Source organism: Aegilops tauschii, chromosome 4, assembly GCF_002575655.3.
Source record: "Aegilops tauschii subsp. strangulata cultivar AL8/78 chromosome 4, Aet v6.0, whole genome shotgun sequence".
NCBI classification, from domain to species: Eukaryota; Viridiplantae; Streptophyta; class Magnoliopsida; order Poales; family Poaceae; genus Aegilops; species Aegilops tauschii.
Window position 1 is genome coordinate 46,763,140 of NC_053038.3, and position 17,712 is coordinate 46,780,851.

Sequence of the window (17,712 nt, forward strand, 5' to 3'; positions counted from 1 at the left end):
CCTTGTGCTTTTCTTCCTTGTCGACTCTTTCTGAACTTCCTTTGCTTATTTTCTTGACTTAGGGCTCTGCTCTCTCTCGAGAAGTCGGCCGCCGCCTCCATCGTTGGGTCGGCGGAGACCTCCACCACCACCCGGCGAATCGATCCGGCCGCCGACCTCTGGGAGGCGCGGGAGCGAAATGCACGAGAGGTGCGCGAGGAGCAGGAAGCCGCCCGCCTGGAGAAGGCGGAGGCGGACAAGCCAGTAGTCGCCGCCTTGAAGAAGCTGGCGGAGGCCAAGGCTAGTACCGTGGAGAAGGAGCAGGCCGAAGAGGCCGCGCGCCGCCAGTCGGCGTTATTCATCATCCCCCTGAACTTCGCGCCGCCACCACCAGAGTTTGTGGCGCCGACTGGGGGAGCCGACGACGAGCACCCGATCATGGAGAGGGACGGCGGCAATGTCGTCATGCCGGACGTGGTCATGCCTCCGCCACCACCATCTGGAGGGGCGCGAGACAAATAGCCGGTGGACCCGCCGGTGCCGCCAGCTGGAGATGAGATGGTGACGGGCCCGACTCCCGAGGTCCGCACACCATCACGCCGCCAGTTTGCAAAGGCGGCTTCGGCGCCACGCCCACTGGAGGCCGCAGCCGAAAGCTCTTCGGTCCCGGATGCCTAGGCGACCAGCGCTGTGCCCGCTGATTGGGTGTGGGGAGGCGGGACGGGCCCTTTGAATCAGGCGATCTTGGACGTCCAAGGCAAACTCCGGGCCGAGGCCGACGCCCTGAAGCGGTGCAACCAAGCGTTCCTGGAGTCGTGAGCCGCCGTCCGGGTATGCTTCTTCATCTTTAATTCCTGTATTTCTCTGTGGCTCGGGACTTTAATTGGCGAGCTCCGAGTACTAACATTGTCTGATATCTTCACTGCAAGATTATCATAACCTCCGTGCGGCCGCCTTCAACTCCAAAGTCCAGGAGCTGAATCAACGGACCGCCGACTTGTCGGAAAGCCGGAGTAAGTCTTTGTTTTCTTTCTCTGCGGGGGCGCGCTGGCGCACCCGCGGGCTGTAGTCCCCGAGATTTGGGCCGACTGCTGAGCAGTCGGGCCGGATCTCCCCGGCGACTGTACCTCTTCTTAGTAGCTAGTGATAACTTCTTCTCCGCGGGGGCGCGCTGGCGCACCCGCGGGCTGTAGTCCCCGGGATTCGGGCCGACTGCTGAGCAGTCGGGCCGGATCTCCCCGGCAACTATATTTCTTCTTCTTGATTGTTGATGTCTTTTTCTTCTTCTACTTTTGCAGAGGCCAATGCCGCCATGCAGCAGCAGCTGGGCGAAGCCAACACCGCGCTGGGTGCCAAGGAGGCGGACTGCAGCAAGCTGGCCGAAGATCGTGACCGACTGGTCACGCAACTGGCAGAGCAGGCGGAGCTTCTCAAGAAGACCCAGAAGGAGGCGGAGGACAAGGAGGCCGGTCTCCTTGCTGAGTTCGAGACCGAGCGCTCTGCCTGGACCGATAAGGAGGCAATGCTGACTGCCGGCTTCGACGAGATTGAAGACATGGTTGACAGTAAGCTGCCTTCTTTACTCTTTCTTCGAGCCGCCGGCTTCTGATCAAGCTGACCTCTTGTTTCTAATTTTGGCTTTGTTGCTTTCTGTTTGAGCAGACTTCCTCCCCGGTCACTCTGGCGCTGCCAATCAGGCCAGCCCATCGAGGCCGATCGCGAAGGGCGGAGGGCAAAAGGTGCGGAGATCACTGCCGACGTCCCCCGAACCCTTAGCGAACAGCTTCTCAGCATCCAGGCCCATCTTCGGCCGGCTCATCGGATGTTGCGCCGTCTTCAGCGTGTTAGCGCCCAGGCGATCGCCGCCCTGTGGCCAGACATGCCGGCTCCACGCACACCCAGCCGGACTGCCGACTGGCTAGAGGTGGCGGCCGGCCGCCTTGAGGCTTGGAAGGGTTCATCGGCCCGGGCTGGGGCACATCGGGCCTTGGAGTTCGTCAAGGCATGGTATCCTGGGCTAAATCTAGCCCAGTTGGCCACGCTTCAACTGGAAGCCCAAGAGGAGCTGGTGGCGGTGGAGCGTGAACTTGTCCAGCGGGCCGCAGCGATCCCCGAGTACACCAACACCAGCATCTTCGTCCTGGAGCTGGCTGAGAATGGCACCGAGGCGCCGCCAGAGTGGTTCGGGCTGAACCTGGAGGATGGCGAGGACTCGGCCAAAGTGATCGACTCCAGCGACGAAGGAGAAGGCGAGGAGGACGAGGAAAGTGAAGAGGAGGCGCTAGAGGTCGGAGCGGACGGCCAGCCTCAGCTCGACCGCGCCTCCAGCAACGAGTCGCGCCCGAGCGAGCCGGCTACTACTGAAGGCAATCAAGCGGAGACCGACCAGCCGGCCGCTCCACCAACCGGCACCACCGACTCCACCGTTCCGCCTAACCCGTCTGCTGCTCCTTAGGCTGCCAGTTTACCTTTTGTTTGACCTGCTTATCAGTCTCGACAAACTTTGTTAACTTCGCACAATTCCACCGGCGGGGTGTATTTCAAACTTCTGTTGAATGTTGGCCAAGGGCCTTTTGGTATGTAAATATTTGCCGAGTTCTCTCTTTCCTTGCTTTCTGCTCTTTGGCCTTTTTCCTTTGTCGCCTTCCCTCGGTTGCCGTCTTACCATCCGAACAGCCGCTCTGCGGACTGTGGCTGGGTCAAGTACTTAGCCACTTTCGGGAAGGCAAGTACTTAGCCAATTAGAGTTTTCCAGCAAGTTAAGTAGAAGCCGGCCGGCCGGCTGCTCAGCAGCCGGTCGGCGAAGCCGGAAGCCGACTTGAACTATGTGCATGCTTTGGGTCCTTAGCCATTTTTCATGCGAACACCCTTTCTTCCTTAACTCCTGCCCACCAGACAGTCGCTCTGTGAGCTGCGGCTTCTGGCAGGAGAAGGCTTAAGTGCCAACACATTACTTGTCCGGCTGCAGGAAGCATTACATAGTACAAGGAGGCGAGTCCCCGGGTCGACTAGTCGAACCCAGTGCCAGGCGGACTAATGAAATAACACATTGATAGGCATAATACTTATCATATAGATAAAAGATGGCAGTCCCCGAGCTCTTCTCGGGGGACCCGAAGTCTTCGTACTTAATACAAAAGTTGGCGTGGTACATACTGCATCAACTGTAAAACCTTCGAAGGAGGTTTGCATTCCTTGTCGCTCCGTCTCCTTGCCGGAGTCGTCTCTTTTGCGTGCTCGAGGCTTCTGAGCATCGATCAGGTAGTAGGAGTCATTGCCCAACACCTTGCTGATGATGAAGGGGCCTTCCCAAGGTGCCGAGAGCTTGTGCTGGCCGGTTGTTCGCTGGATCAGCCAGAGCACAAGGTCTCCCTCTTGGAAGGATCTTGGCTTGACCTTCCGGTTGTAGTATCGGCGCAGGCTCTGCTGGTAGATGGTGGACCAGCTGAGTGCCAACAGCTGGCCCTCTTCCAGCAGATCGACGTCGTCTTCTCGTGCTTCTTTTGCCTCCTCTTCGGTGTACATGGTGACTCGAGGGGAGTCGAATTCTATGTCCATTGGGATGACGGCTTCGGCACCGTAGACGAGGAAGAAAGGCGTGAAGCCGGTTGACTTGTTCGAAGTTGTGCGCAGACTCCAAAGGATGGCCGGCAGCTCGTCGAGCCAACAGCCGGCCGACCGCTCCAGAGGCTCGACCAGTCGGGGCTTGATGCCGGACAAAATGAGGCCGTTTGCTCGCTCCACCTGGCCGTTTGACTGCGGATGGGCAACGGATGCTAAGTCCAGTCGGATGCCCTGCGTCGCGCAGAAACAGGCCAAGGCACCTTTGGCAAAGTTTGTGCCGTTTTCGGTGATGATGTTGTGTGGTATGCCATACCGGATGGTGATGTCGGAGATGAATGTCACAGCAGTCGGACCAACTTCTTGATTGGTTTTGCTTCTATCCACTTGGTGAACTTGTCCACCGCGACAAGCAGATGAGTCAAGCCACCGCGTGCTGTTTTGAATGGTCCCACCATATCCAGCCCCCAAACAGCAAAGGGCCAGGCAATGGGGATAGTCTTGAGTGCAGAAGCTGGCTGATGTGGCTTGGAGCGGAACTTCTGGCACCCTTTGCATTTCTAGACCAAGTCTTTGGCGTCTTCTAGAGCAGTCGGCCAGAAGAAACCGTGACGGAAAGCTTTGGCGACGAGTGCTCGTGAAGCCGCGTGGTGACCACACTCGCCTTGGTGGATATCTTTGAGGATTGCTTGGCCTTGCTCCGGCTCCACGCAGCGCTGGTAAACACCAGTGACACTACGCCTCACAAGTTCTCTGTTGACGATGGTGTATGCTGCTGCCCGACGTTGCACTTGCCGGGCCAAGATCTCATCAGTCGGCAGCTCTTTGTTCACCAGAAAGTTGAGGATGGGCTGAGCCCAGGAAGGTGCTGCAATTTCTTCGACTGCTAGGACTGCTACTTGCACGAGGGCGGTTGGCTCAGGAGGCGGCGGGTTGGAGTCGGCTGCCGTTTGCTGGGTTGATGAAGTCCCCGGGCCGACTGCTGCAGTCCCCAGGCCGGGCTCTAAAGTCCCCAGGCCGGGTGCGACTGCTGCAGTCCCCGGGCCACCTGCCAAATTCCCCGCGCCGGCTACCGGGGTCCTCAAGTCGGATCTGACTGCTTCAGGAGGAGCCGGTACGACGATGGAGTCTGATTCTGGTGACTGCTTGACAGACGGCTTGAGGAGGCGTTGAAGGGCGACGCCGGCTGGTATTGCTTGCCTGGTAGAGCCAATCCGTGCCAAAGCATCTGCTTGCTCATTCTCATTTCTTGGCACATGGAGGAACTCGCACCCTTCAAAGTATCCACTGAGTTGCTGGACGAGGAAGCGGTAGCTGGCCATATTTGCGTCCTTGGTGTCCCAGTCGCCAGACGACTGCTGGACCACCAAGTCGGAATCACCATAGCACAAGATCCGGCGAATGCCGAGTTCCTTGGCAAGCCGGAGCCCGTGAATGAGTGCTTCGTATTCAGCAACGTTGTTGGAGGCGGCAAAATGGATTTGCAGCACATATCTGAGCTTGTCGCCTTTGGGAGAGGTGAGGATGACGCCGGCTCCCAAACTGGTGTGCATCTTGGAACCATCAAAGTGCATTCGCCAATGGGTGGAGTCTGGCGCTGGCGGCAGGTACCGGGTCTCGGCCCGGTCGACGAGGAAGTCGGCCGGTGCTTGTGACTTGATGGCGGTGCGAGGCTGGTAGTAGATGGTGTAGGGGGCCAAATCTATGGCCCATTTGGCCACTCGGCCTGAAGCATCTCAGCTTCCAATGATCTCGGCAAGTGGAGCTGTGCAGACCATAGTGATTGGGTGCTCTTGAAAGTATGGCTTCAGCTTCTTGGCGGCAAAGTGCACGCTGTAGCACATTTTCTGATAGTGGGGGTAGTTCTGCTTGGAGGCTGACAGCACTTCGCTCAGGTAATACACCGGCCTCTGGACTGATAGTGCTTTGCCTTCTTCCTTGCATTCCACAACTATGACTGTGCTGACCACCCGGCTGGTGGCGGCGATGTAGAGGAGCATGGGCTCCTTAGGAGTCGGAGCCGCCAGGACAGGTGGAGTGGTCAATATCTTCTTCAGCTGGAGTAAAAGCTTCATCTGCCTTGTCGTTCCACTCGAAAAAAGTGGTCTTCTTCATGAGCTGGTACAGGGAAGAGCCTTCTCTCCTAGCCGACTGATGAAACGGCTAATGGATGCCAAGCAGCCGGTGAATTTTTGCACGTCTAGCAGTCGGGTGGGCACCTCCATCCTCTCGATGGCCTTGATCTTCATAGGGTTGCACTCTATGCCGCGCTCTGAGACTAGGAAGCTAAGAAGTTGGCCGGCTGGTACTCCAAAGACGCATTTCTATGGGTTGAGCTTGATTTGAAATTGGCGCAAGTTTTCAAAGGTCTCCTTGAGGTCTTCTAGCAGCGTTCCACGCTTTTCCGTCTTCACCACCACATCGTCCACATAGACGTGGGCGTATCTGCCGAGTTGCTTGAGGAGACACTTCTGCATGCAACGCTGAAACGTGGCGCCGGCATTCCTTAATCCGAACGTCATGGTCAGGTAACAGAAGGCTCCGAATGGCGTGATGAAGGCAGTCTTTAGCCTGTCGGTTGGGTTCAGCTTGATCTGATGGTACCCTGAGTATGCATCCAAGAAACTCAGCAGCTCGCATCCGGCTATGGAGTCTATCACTTCGTCAATCCTTGGCAAAGCACAGGGATCTTTGGGGCAAGCTTTGTTGAGGCTGGTATAATCAATACACATGCGCCACTGTTTATTCTCCTTCAGTACAAGGACTGGGTTGGCTAACCATTCTGGAAAGAACACTTCCATGATGAACCCGACTGCTAGAAGCCGGGCTATCTCTTCTCCAACAACTCTTCTCTTCTCTTCTGACAGGCGGCGCAAGGGCTGCCTAACTGGCTTGGCATCACACCGGACATGTAGCTTGTGCTCGGCGAAATCCGTCGGAACACCCGGCATGTCTTTGGGAGACCATGCAAAGATGTCCCGATTCTCACGGAGGAAATCGACGAGCTCGCTTTCCTATTTGCTGTCAAGGTTTGCACCTATGACAGCGTGCCTCTCCGGGTGCTCCGGGTCCAAGGGTATCTTCTTCGTTTCTTTCGCCGGCTTGAACGAGCCCTCAGCTTCCGACTCCTTGGGGTTGGGTGACATTTCCGGCTGCTTGCCTGCCATCGCCACAACCCGGTCCAGGAGCCCCTTCTCGGCCGCGATCACGAGGGACTCGGCTAGCCGGCTGCTGTCTGCTGCACAGGCGGACGACTTCTTGTAGTCCCCTGCTATGGTCAGAATTCCATTGGAGCTTGGCATCTTCATCTTGAGGTAGGCATAGTGGGGGACCGCCATGAACTTGGCCAGAGCAGGCCGGCCAAGTAGCGCATGGTAGGGGCTCTCAAGGTCCACCACCTCAAACCAGACTGGCTCTCGGCGAAAGTGCTTTTTGTCTCCGAAGAGGACATCGATCTATGTCTTGCCGATTGGTGAGCAGGAAAGGCCAGGAACTATGCCATGGAATACAGTCCGGCTGGGCTGAAGATGTCTCTGCTTGATTCCCAACTTCTCCATAGTATCTTTGTACAGGATGTTGATGCTGCTGCCGCCATCTATCAGAACCCGAGAGAAGCGAGCAGCCCGCCTCTCTGTGGCAAAGGTGGCATCCAACACCAGAGCATAAGAACCGGGATTGGGCATCACCTCCGGGTGGTCGGCTCTGCTCCAGCTGATGGGCTTATCAGACCAATGCATGAACTCGGGGGTCTCTGATGCTACTGCATTTACTTCTTGTTGTCGTTGCCGTCTGCTGTGCCTGTCGTCGGCCGCGTTGGTGAACACGACATAAGCTCCATGCTCTTCAGGATATTCATCTTGTATCGTGCCGACTGGCCGAACTGCCGGCTGCTGAGGAGGAGGAGGCGGCGGGCCGGCAGGCGGAGGGGGCTGGAGTCCATCACCCTGGGCGATCCTGGTGAGCCAGTGGCATTTCCGAGTGGTGTGGTTGGACGGCTTCGCACCGCTGTGGAACTTGCAGGGTGCATCGAGAGTCTGTTCGTACAAGATGGCAGGCAACCAATTGGGCTTGCCGCCCTTCTGGCGTTTGGAAGGAGGCTGCCCTTCCGGCTGCTGGTCTTCGACTGTCGCCACTTGCCGGCTCGTGGAAGCCGGCTGCATGGCCTTGCGCTTGTTGTCGTTTGGTTGCTGTCGCCGGCTGGTGTCACCAGCTGGGGTCCGAGGAGCTTGAGGGGCCACCTTGCCCGACGCATTAACTTGGATCTCCGCCTTCATGGAAGAGTCGGCCGTGGCGTACTTGTCTACTATGATCAGCAGTTCGTCGAGGGTTGCCGGCTCGTCCCAGAGAAGCTTGTGCTTGAGGAGGGTGCCCTCTCGGCACCCGGCAGTGAAGTACTCGATGGCCTGCACCTCGTGCACGCCCTCGCAAGAGTTGCGCAGCTCGGCCCAGCGCGTGAGGTAGTCGCGAGTCGACTCGTTGGGGCCTTGGACGCACAAGGAGAGCTGGCGAGGCTTGGGCGGCCGCTTGTACGTGCTGGTGAAGTTGCGGATGAAGGCTTCAGTAAAATCGAACCAGCTGTTGATGTTGCGGGGCTTCAGGCTGTTCGGCCATGTCTGGGTCGTGCCCTGGAGCATGAGCGGAACGTACTTCACGGCAACGCGCTTGTTACCGTTGGCGATGCTGACGGCTATAGAGTACTCAACCAGCCAGTCTTCCGGCTTCACGGAGCCGGTGTACTTGGGTGTATCTCTTGGGAGCGTGAACCCTCTGGGGAAGGGTTCGTCTCGGATGCGGGGGCCAAAGCAAGGCAGACCCAGCTCATCTTCCTCTTCTAGCGCCAGGGATCGATTGAGGCGATCGATCCGGTGGCGGGCATCATTTTCACCGATTCCTTCTCGGCGGCCAAGGCGGTCGCCGAGTGACGGGTGATCAACAGGCGGCGAGGAAATGCGCCTCTCCCTGCGGGGAGGGGGAGGCGGACAGTCGTCTCGTTGCTGCACTGCTCTTGGGCGGCCGTCTTGGTCGCGCTCGATGGTGATGCGAGTCCGGCTGCGGCTGGCAGCCGGCTCCTTGTCTCTTCTATCGCGGATGCCACCAGTCGGCGTCTGGGATATCACGCCCTGGTGCCGGCGAGGAGGCGGATCGTCGTTTTGCCGGTTGGGCGCATCAGTGCGGCAACCGGCCTCTTGCTGCTCAGCAGCCGCGTCGAGGAGCTGCTGGACGCGCTCCGTCATGTGGCGACGCTCGTCGCCCTCGAGCTTGTCTAGTTCGTTTGCTTCCGCTTGGGCAGCTTGTATGTTCTCTGCAGGCGTGGCGTAGACGGGACGATCTGTCCCGAACATGCTGGCGACGGTCGCGCCACGCTGCCGGACCAGGCCAATGCGGCTAGGCCCACCAGGAGCCGGCGTGCCGCCGACAGCACGGTCCATCTCCCGCTGGTAGGCCTCCGAAAGGTGTCTCATGCTGGCCAGCCGGTTGGCGCTTTCGACGAGCTGGACACGACGTGCCTCCAGCGTCTCGGCGTCGGCGTCTTTCGGGATGGGTGCAGTCAGGTCTTGCATCGCCGCCTGCAACGGATCCTGGCCACCTCCGCCAGAGTGCTCGTCGCAGCTGATGACAAGCACTTCCGTGATGGTGCTACCGCCGCTGTCTGCGCGAGGAAGCGGCTCGTTGTAGACCACCACGTTGGTGGGGAACGCGTAAAGCAACGCCGTGTCGGAGTCGACCAACATCGGGTCAGTGGAACCAACCGACTCCAAGTCTGCAGCAGGCTCGCTGGCGACGTGGAGCTGATCGAGGAGGCTCATGAGGCGGCTCTCGGGGCCTTCTCTGCCCGCGTCCGACGCGGGCTCTTCGGAGAGGCGGATCTCGCCAACAAGATCAGCGAGGCAGCTCGCCGCGCAGGCAACCTCCGCGTCGTGCAGCGCGTCGGCGCAGACGCCATCTGGCGTGCCGGGCTGGCTGCGCTCGCCAGGAAGGAACAAGGTTCCCGTCCAGAACAGGTCTCCGGGAGACGGTGCACCTTGCCCCAAGGTGGGCGCCAAATGTTGGGGGTTGGGTGTGACATATGCCAATTGATGGCTTATCGTGGTGGGAGCGAGTAGAACGTCGCTGGTGCCTAGAAGCGGGATGAGGCGTAGACACGAACGCCGGCGCACTTTACCCAGGTTCGGGGCTCTCCTAGGAGATAACACCCCTAGTCCTGCTCTGCGGGGTCTCCGCATGATCACTAAGGCACTAGTGGGTACAGATGTGCTCCTCGAGCTGTATGCTAGAGGTAGAAGGAGGCAAGGCTTGCTCTCTTTTCCCCCTATGTGTAAGTCTAATTCTAACAGGTTCGAACCCTTTGCATGGGTGCCCTGGTGGGTTTATATAGGCCTACCCCCCAAGGGTACAATGGTAATCCGGCCGGGTGTAGGACCCGGCTGTCAGTCTCTCCGGTCGCCGGCTTCTCCGCCGGCTGCTGGGGCCCGCCGTCTGGTCTGGTACGGAGCCGACAGGTCGCTCCCGCCGCTCGCGGGTCTTGCCGGCTGCTGATTACTGTAGCCGTGATGCTAATGACGCATGCTTGGTTAAGGGAGCGTTGCTACAGTCCCGCCGCCTGGTGGGAGATCACTGTAGCCACTCCGTGTCTCGTGTGGTTAATGGCGCGTGGGCCCCGAGGAAGGAACAGGCCGATTGCTAGAAGCCGGCCTCCCTCGGGTCCGACTGGTCAGGCCTCCGCCGTCTTCCTGGTTCTCGCTGCCTGGTAGGGCCGCCGTGTTCAGGCCGTACCGACAAGCGGTCGTGGGAGCAGGGCTCCGCCTGACAGGAGTGACATCAGGGGCGGAGTGGCAAAAGTGCCGCGCCGGGCGGAGATCTCTGCCTGTACGGAGCACTGTGGCCACGCCCGGCCCTGGATACGGGGGTGATGGGCTACACTGTAGCCTTGCACCGTCTTGTCTTCTTAATGGGGGCGCAGACTTTGAGGGCGCCGTGGGCCGACTGCTAGGAGCCGGCCTCTCTGGAGGCCGCCTGCTAGGAGTCGGCCCGTCTTGGTGCCGCCTTCCTGAGCGTGGTCGTCTTCTGACAGCCGGCCGTTCAGCCAGCCGACCACCAGAAGGCGGCGCTTCACCTTGATGTCTTGAGGGGCGCAGCCAGCCCCGATGTCTTGAAAGGTTCAAGGACTCGGGTTAGGCTACCCGTGGCCCATTATTACTCCGACACGGTGAAGTGACAAGACCATGCGCCGAAGATGACACCTGAGTGTAGGCGCCGTGTTTGGCATACCAAAGTCAGCCTCACCATGTGCAGTCACTATCATCATGGCTGTAGAGCTAGCCTGCTTACAACTAGCGTGTTCGACATAATTTCCCATGTGTTGCCACGAGTATCTCTACTCTTTTCTTATATGAGTAAGATGCCCGTGCATTGCACGGAACACCAAGATTGGGGGTGGACGGCGCCGGTAGCGGCCATCTCGCCAGATTGTTCCATGGCCTTCTAGATGTGGTGCGGAAGAGATAAGGCTGATTGTGAGAGACAAAGAGTTGTTTGTAAATAGAGAACAAGTGCGGGCATCTTTTTGCAAAACTGCAGCAGTTTGCTTTGTATGCGTCAGATCTAAATCCGACGGCTATTGGTGAAAGATGGCAGGCACACCATCATCATCAACTCAGGACCTCATGGATTCGCAGGATTTTGAAAACACGAGAATAGGAAAGGTATAGGATTGGAGTGTCATGCCCACTTGAATCCTATAGGATTAGCAAGGAGAGTTTGATTTCACAGGAAAAGCTAAGGAATTATAAAAAGAAGTTAGAGTGGATGTTAGATTTCCTATGAAATGTAGTACAAAAGATTCCATTGGAAAAATTCCTATGGGATTCAATCCTATGAATCAAAGGATAAACGTAGGAAAATTTTCAAAGGATTTCAATCCTTCAAAAATCCTATAAAATTCCCTTGAATCAAAGAGCCCACAGGTTTTTATAGGAGTAGTATAGAGAAATAGAGAAACTCTTATAAAAAACCGAGTTGGTGATGATGGTGTGCCTGCCATCCTGCAATATAGACCGTCCGATCTATATCTGATGGATAGAAAGCAAACTATGGCAATTTTGCAAAAAGATACCCGCACCCCTCTCCATATTTGCAGATAAGGCCTTCCCTCGTTCATCTTCGTCTCCCACAAGATAAACAGCTCGTATAAATGCATCTTGATGTTCCATGCAATGCATGGGCCTCTTGCTGGTAATAGTAAACATTGTACTCGAGTAATGGGTATATCGCTGCCGCACCTATGCATGCGAAAAATTATCATAACATAGTACCTCGTGTTGGATAGTCGTAATATTACAAGTTTCAAACTGATATTACAAATGCTAGGAGTAATGTTGCACCTACGAAGAGAGGATTATTAGGAAGTTTACGTAAGAACTTTCATTACTTTAGGTGGATGCAGCATTATCGTACAAATTAAAATTCACCGCCCTCACAAGTCACTAATGGGCAAATAAATTTTTGAGTCTCTGGCGACTTGATGTTTCAAAAACAAATTCAGCTTCTGTGGAGACTTTGTCATTTAGGCTTAGATGCTTGCGGTGATCAGCACACCATTCATTGTTGCGCCAGAGAACGCCAAACCTCATTAACTTCGAGCACACTTGCCTCCAGAACAAAGAACCTGGCCAACTTAATCTCAGATGTGCTGCCTCGGTAGTCGATCAAATCAATTTCTATAAGATGGAGATCAAGGCATTCGATGAGATAGTTATAGTGCAGCACATTTTTCACTTTCGGGTCTTTTTTATCTGCAAAAGAAGAGAACATATTAGAGCAGCTGGCTGTATAAGATTGCCGTGTCATCAAGAGGTACCAATATCATTCGCTCATACGATAGGGTTGGCTATAGGGTTGGCTCTAAGGCTAGTGATATTTTTTCACTCTCTCTCTTTCTCTTTCCTCTCATTTACCTAGGAGCATGTGAAGAGCTTGGGCATTTGTTGTCTTCCACTATGTGGCTGATGCCATATTTCTCAAAAGTATGCCACATAATACACATCAATGTCAAATCAAAAGATTTTGGCACCGCTCTAGTGATGTGACAGAGTTGGCACCGCTGTGCACACAGACCCACATGTATAAACAAATCAATCAAACCAACTACACTAGCCTCTCCCTCTCACAAAGTAGGTGATCTAGATTGGGGCACCAGGTGAGCAATGGAGGGGCATCGATGCCCAATGCATGAGAAGTGAATTTGGCACGTGTTTTGGCCTACTAGTGGAGGGTCGTTATAGCCCACTTTTGTATTACCTCGTATTTAGTGTAAAATTTTGACCATAGATTTACCTAAGAAAATGCCAATGCATGTCACAAAAAATTATACCATTTGAAATTATGTTCAAATACGAATCCAACGATATAATTTTTAGTGACATGCATTAACATTTTGTCAGTTAAATCTATGGTCAAATTTTGATACTACAAAATACGAAGAGTAAACCAGGACGGAGGTAGTACTTGCTCTTAGGCTAACCATAGAGTTACTAGTCTAAGTTACTTGCCACTATGACTAGCCTAGGCTACTAGTAGTACAACAAAAAACGATGCAGGTGATCACGTGAGAAAAAAATACTAAAAACATTTCTTTCGGTGCAGTGTGTAGATGCAGTTTTGAACACTACACTTGTCATCGTAATTTGGGAAAATTACGAAAAAATTGAGCTACGTTGTGATTACCGTTTACTGATAGGAAAGAAGTTTCACCTCAATGAGTAGCTTCTCCTTGCACGGAAAGCATGTAAGGAATCCAACAACTTGATCCAGATTGGGGCCGATAGATTTTATTGCCAAGATCTTCACTGTGGGCAAAGACTGGGTCATGCTTCTGGGAATCATTTTCTGGATGACAGTCGTAAATAAATTAAGAAGAAATTTGAAAATGTGAATTTCAAGAAGACAGAGAAGAATATGAGTGTTACACCTAAACAATTACGGATCCAATAAAGAGTTCAGAGAATTTGGCAGATGAGTACACCAACACTGTCAATTTCAGCGCGTCAATGACCCTGATTTTTGTTGGACCTTCTAGATCAGATACAAGCAAGCTCTCAAGGAAAGGCGCATTCTCAATGACCATAATGTGGAACAGCTGGAGTGATGTCTTCCCAATTGATGTCTTGTTGCGGGGCCAACATGACACATAAATCCATCGGAGATTCGTCGAGGCGATGTGGCGGCTAATGAACTCGTGGATCTGCCGAAGATGAAGGTACTCGAGCGCAGTACAACTATGGAGCAGGTGGTCCATAGCATTCTTCGAGATACCAACGTCGAAGAGGTCAAGCTGCTTGAGTTGAGGGAGAAGAAGGGCGGGCACGGCATTAATCTGGGGAAAATAGCAGGAGGTGAAGCTGGCACGGCGCAGTGTTGGCGTGAGGCGGAGCGGACGGTGACAGAGAGCGACATCGTCCAGCTTCAAACCTGAGCTCCTCGAGCTGATCTAGGGTGGGGGATAAGAACCACTCGTCGAACTTGGCTTCAACCTTGCAATTGGTACTGAACATGCGGATGGCAAGGAGTCTAGCTGGCCCAGGGTGCGATGAAAGGATCTTGGAGAGTGCGGCCATGCGTTTGCAATCCCCGTCGTAGAGGCAGCTGTCGACGGTGAGGTTGAGGGGGACACGGCACTAGAGGGGGCGCCACCGCCGGGAGAGCATGGCAGATTTGGTGGGGAGGAGGCCGATGATGATGAGCAAGATGTCGTCGGGGAGGCTGCTGATGAACTCCAGGCTCGCCGGATGCGGTTTTGGCCCGAGCCGCCTCTGCTTGTTGGCTCCCTCGCCATCCATCCCAGTCGGCGGCGATGCCGGTGTACACGTGTGCTGGGTGTGCGCGAGTGCGTCCTGGTGTGCATGCCACCGCGCAGTGGTGAAAAGTGTGCGCGAGTGGGTCCTTCATGTGGAAGAAGTGTGCCCTCAATTTACTTGCGTGCGGGGTGCTACTGCGAGTGGTTTCAACTTTGTTTACTTCACCGCGTGTCACATGGGCCTCTAGTTTACTTATTTTCACCCACTGCCACATGGGCCAGCACACGAAGATAGAGAACACGAGCTGACAAGGCAGCATGTGGACTGGTTAACCGGTCAACTAAACAATATACGGAGCTATACGCTGACACGGTGACCGTATAATCCCTCAGTACAGAGAGATCGAGTGAGAGGGGAGGCCCGTGAGAGATAGTAGAGAGAGAGAAAGAGTTACTCGCTCTGTTCGATAATGTAGTGCCTATATTTTTTTAAAGTCAAACTTTGACCAAGTTTATAAAGAAATTACTTATATCTACAATACCATAGATAAATGATAGCATGAAGTAAGTACATGTTGTGATGAATGTAATGATCGTTCCAGATGTAAATGTTTTTCTCCACATATACCTGGTCAAACTTTTATGAGGTTTGACTTTTCAAAACATCCATATGTTTATGGACGTGAGAGAGTACCTAACTAGAGAGAGTGTGTGTGTGAAATAGAAAGAGTGAGTGAAAAAATTGTGTGTGCGTGTGTGAAAGAGACATGGACAACACACGATAAAATAGAGAAAAGGTGTGTGTGTCTTATGAAAACATATCACACATGCATCTTCGACATCGGAAGCGAGGTGAGGAGATAGTGTGTGGTTGTTTGCAACCGAGAGAGAAAGACCCCTAGCACTTGGCCAAGAGATCTCTAACAAACAAGGGAGAGAGGTCGAGAGAGATGTATGGAGAAAATGCAGACATGGGGAGGAGAGAGGGTATGTTTGTGACAGAGAGATCCCCTAGAGATCGTGATGGGACTACATGGGTGGGAGATCGAGTGACAAGGTGTGTGCGTGATAGAAGATGCCCTGAGAGATATCGAGATAGACGTATGGATGCAAGGAGACAATACTTGTGTTCCTGATGGCTAGTGAAAGATAGTCATACTTAGGGGGGTGCTTGTGCCTATGATGGAGTGAGGGATTATGGTACTTAGGGGGGTGGGTGTCACATAGAGAGAGAACAAGGGAGGAGAGTGTTAGATGGGTCTATGTAGCGCGAGCGAGATATGTGTATGTGTGAACCAGGGAGATATAAAGTTTGAGAGAGATAAAGGAGCCCCGATACAGCTGAGTGGTGCGTCAGATAGCTGAGAGGGGGAAAGAGATACTCCATCCGTTCAATAATGCAGTGCATATAAATTTTTTAGAAGTCAAACTTTGACCAGGTTTATGGAAATATTATTTATATCTACAATACCAAAGATACATCATACGGAACTACATCTCATGATGAATCTAACGATATATGTTTGCCGTTCTAGATGTAAATGTTTTTCTCCACGTACATGGTCAAACTTTGTGATGTTTGACTTTTCAATAAATCTATATGCTATGGACCGAAGAGAGTGCCTAAGTCAAGAGAGATCAAGTGCGTGTGAAGGAGAATGAGTGAGTGTGCCAAAAGAGTGTGTGTGTGTGTGTGTGTGAAAGAGAAAGGGACAACAAACAATAAAATAGAGAGAGAGTGTGCATTCGTTTCTTATGCAAACATATCACGCATGCATCTCCGAGATAGAAAAGCGAGGTGAGGAGATACACGAAGATAGCTAGTGCATTATTTTTTGCAACGAAGAGAGACACCCCTATAGCACATGTCCAATAGAGGTCTGGCCAACAAGGGACAAAGGTAGGGACGCATGGAGAAGATGGACACATGGGGAGGGAGAGAGGGTATGTTTGTGATAGAGAGATCCCCTCGAGATCGTGAGGGGACTATATGGGTGGGAGATCGAGGGACAAGGTGTGTGTGCGATATAAAGATGCCCCTAGAGAAATCGAGATATACCAAGTGAGGGACAGAGACAATGCACATGTTTGTGATGGAGACTAAGAATTAGTCATATACATAGGGGGGACCGCGTGTGCCTACAATTGAGTGAGAGACAATCATGCTTAGCTAGGCATGAGATTGTGTGTGTGTGCATGTGAGATGGAGGGAGAACGAGGGAGAGAGAGAGAGATTTTTAGATGGGTCTATCGAGTGTGAGTGAGATATGCATGTGTATGTGTGACCCAGGGAGATGGAGAGTTTGAGAGAGAGAGGGAAGAGCTCCGAGACGGCAGAGTGGTGCGTGAGGGAGTTACGGGCAACGAGCTAGGGAATTTGTGTGTGTACGATGAGTGCACCCAAGGTATTTAGCTTGGACTAGAGAATCATACATAGTGTGCCAGAGAGACCTATAGATGGAGTCTGCATCCGAACTAGAAAGACCCCCCCAACACACACACACACACAGGGAGAGGGACCGACAAGGTTTGTGTTTGGATGCGTGCGATAGAATTGAAGATTGTTGGCGAGAGAGAGAGAACAGGAGTCCGGGAGAGGGGGACATCGCGTTTATGCATCAAAGACTGATATAAACCATGTTTCAAAATAAATTTGCATTCAAATATTTGAATTGGAGAACATGTTGTCTGCAATCCACACATGAACGGAGATATGCATATCAGACAAGTTCATTAATTTGACATTCAACATGTTCATGGAGTACTATAATACAACATGCTACTCAATTGAGGTGTTCAATTTTGGATTTAGTTCAATATTTTGACATGGTGAATGAACTATTTCATTGAATCGAGATATTTCATTTTGGGTTTGATTCCCGTTTTTGAGTGGGTCAACTATTTGTCATATAGTAAATCGTTAGCAACGAGCATGTAAAAACACATTAGTCCCGAGCATCATATCACCATCTAAAAAAGAAGTGGCAAGGTAATATTTCAAAATTTGATTCGAATCGACTTGTAAGGTAGACGTGGATGCTCATTCTCCCAAAATTTGAACGAACCGCTAAACACCCTCTGCTCGGTGGAATTCACCCGAGCAAATAAATGGGAGACGCGAAATTACCGGCATTTGTGGGACACGCATCAATTGGCCCATTGTACATTGAGGGTAGGTTCGTAACTTTATCCAAGCATGCCTTCTCCTCGGCACAGGTGCGGAATAATTCATAAAACATGGGCGGCAAAACACCCTCTCCTCGACCAAAATTGCTCGCGCCGACTATTTCAAAACACGCCATCCTCACCCAAAATCGCTCGCGCCCACTATTTCAAAACACGCCCTCCTCGCCCAAAATCGCTCGCGCCCACTATTTCAA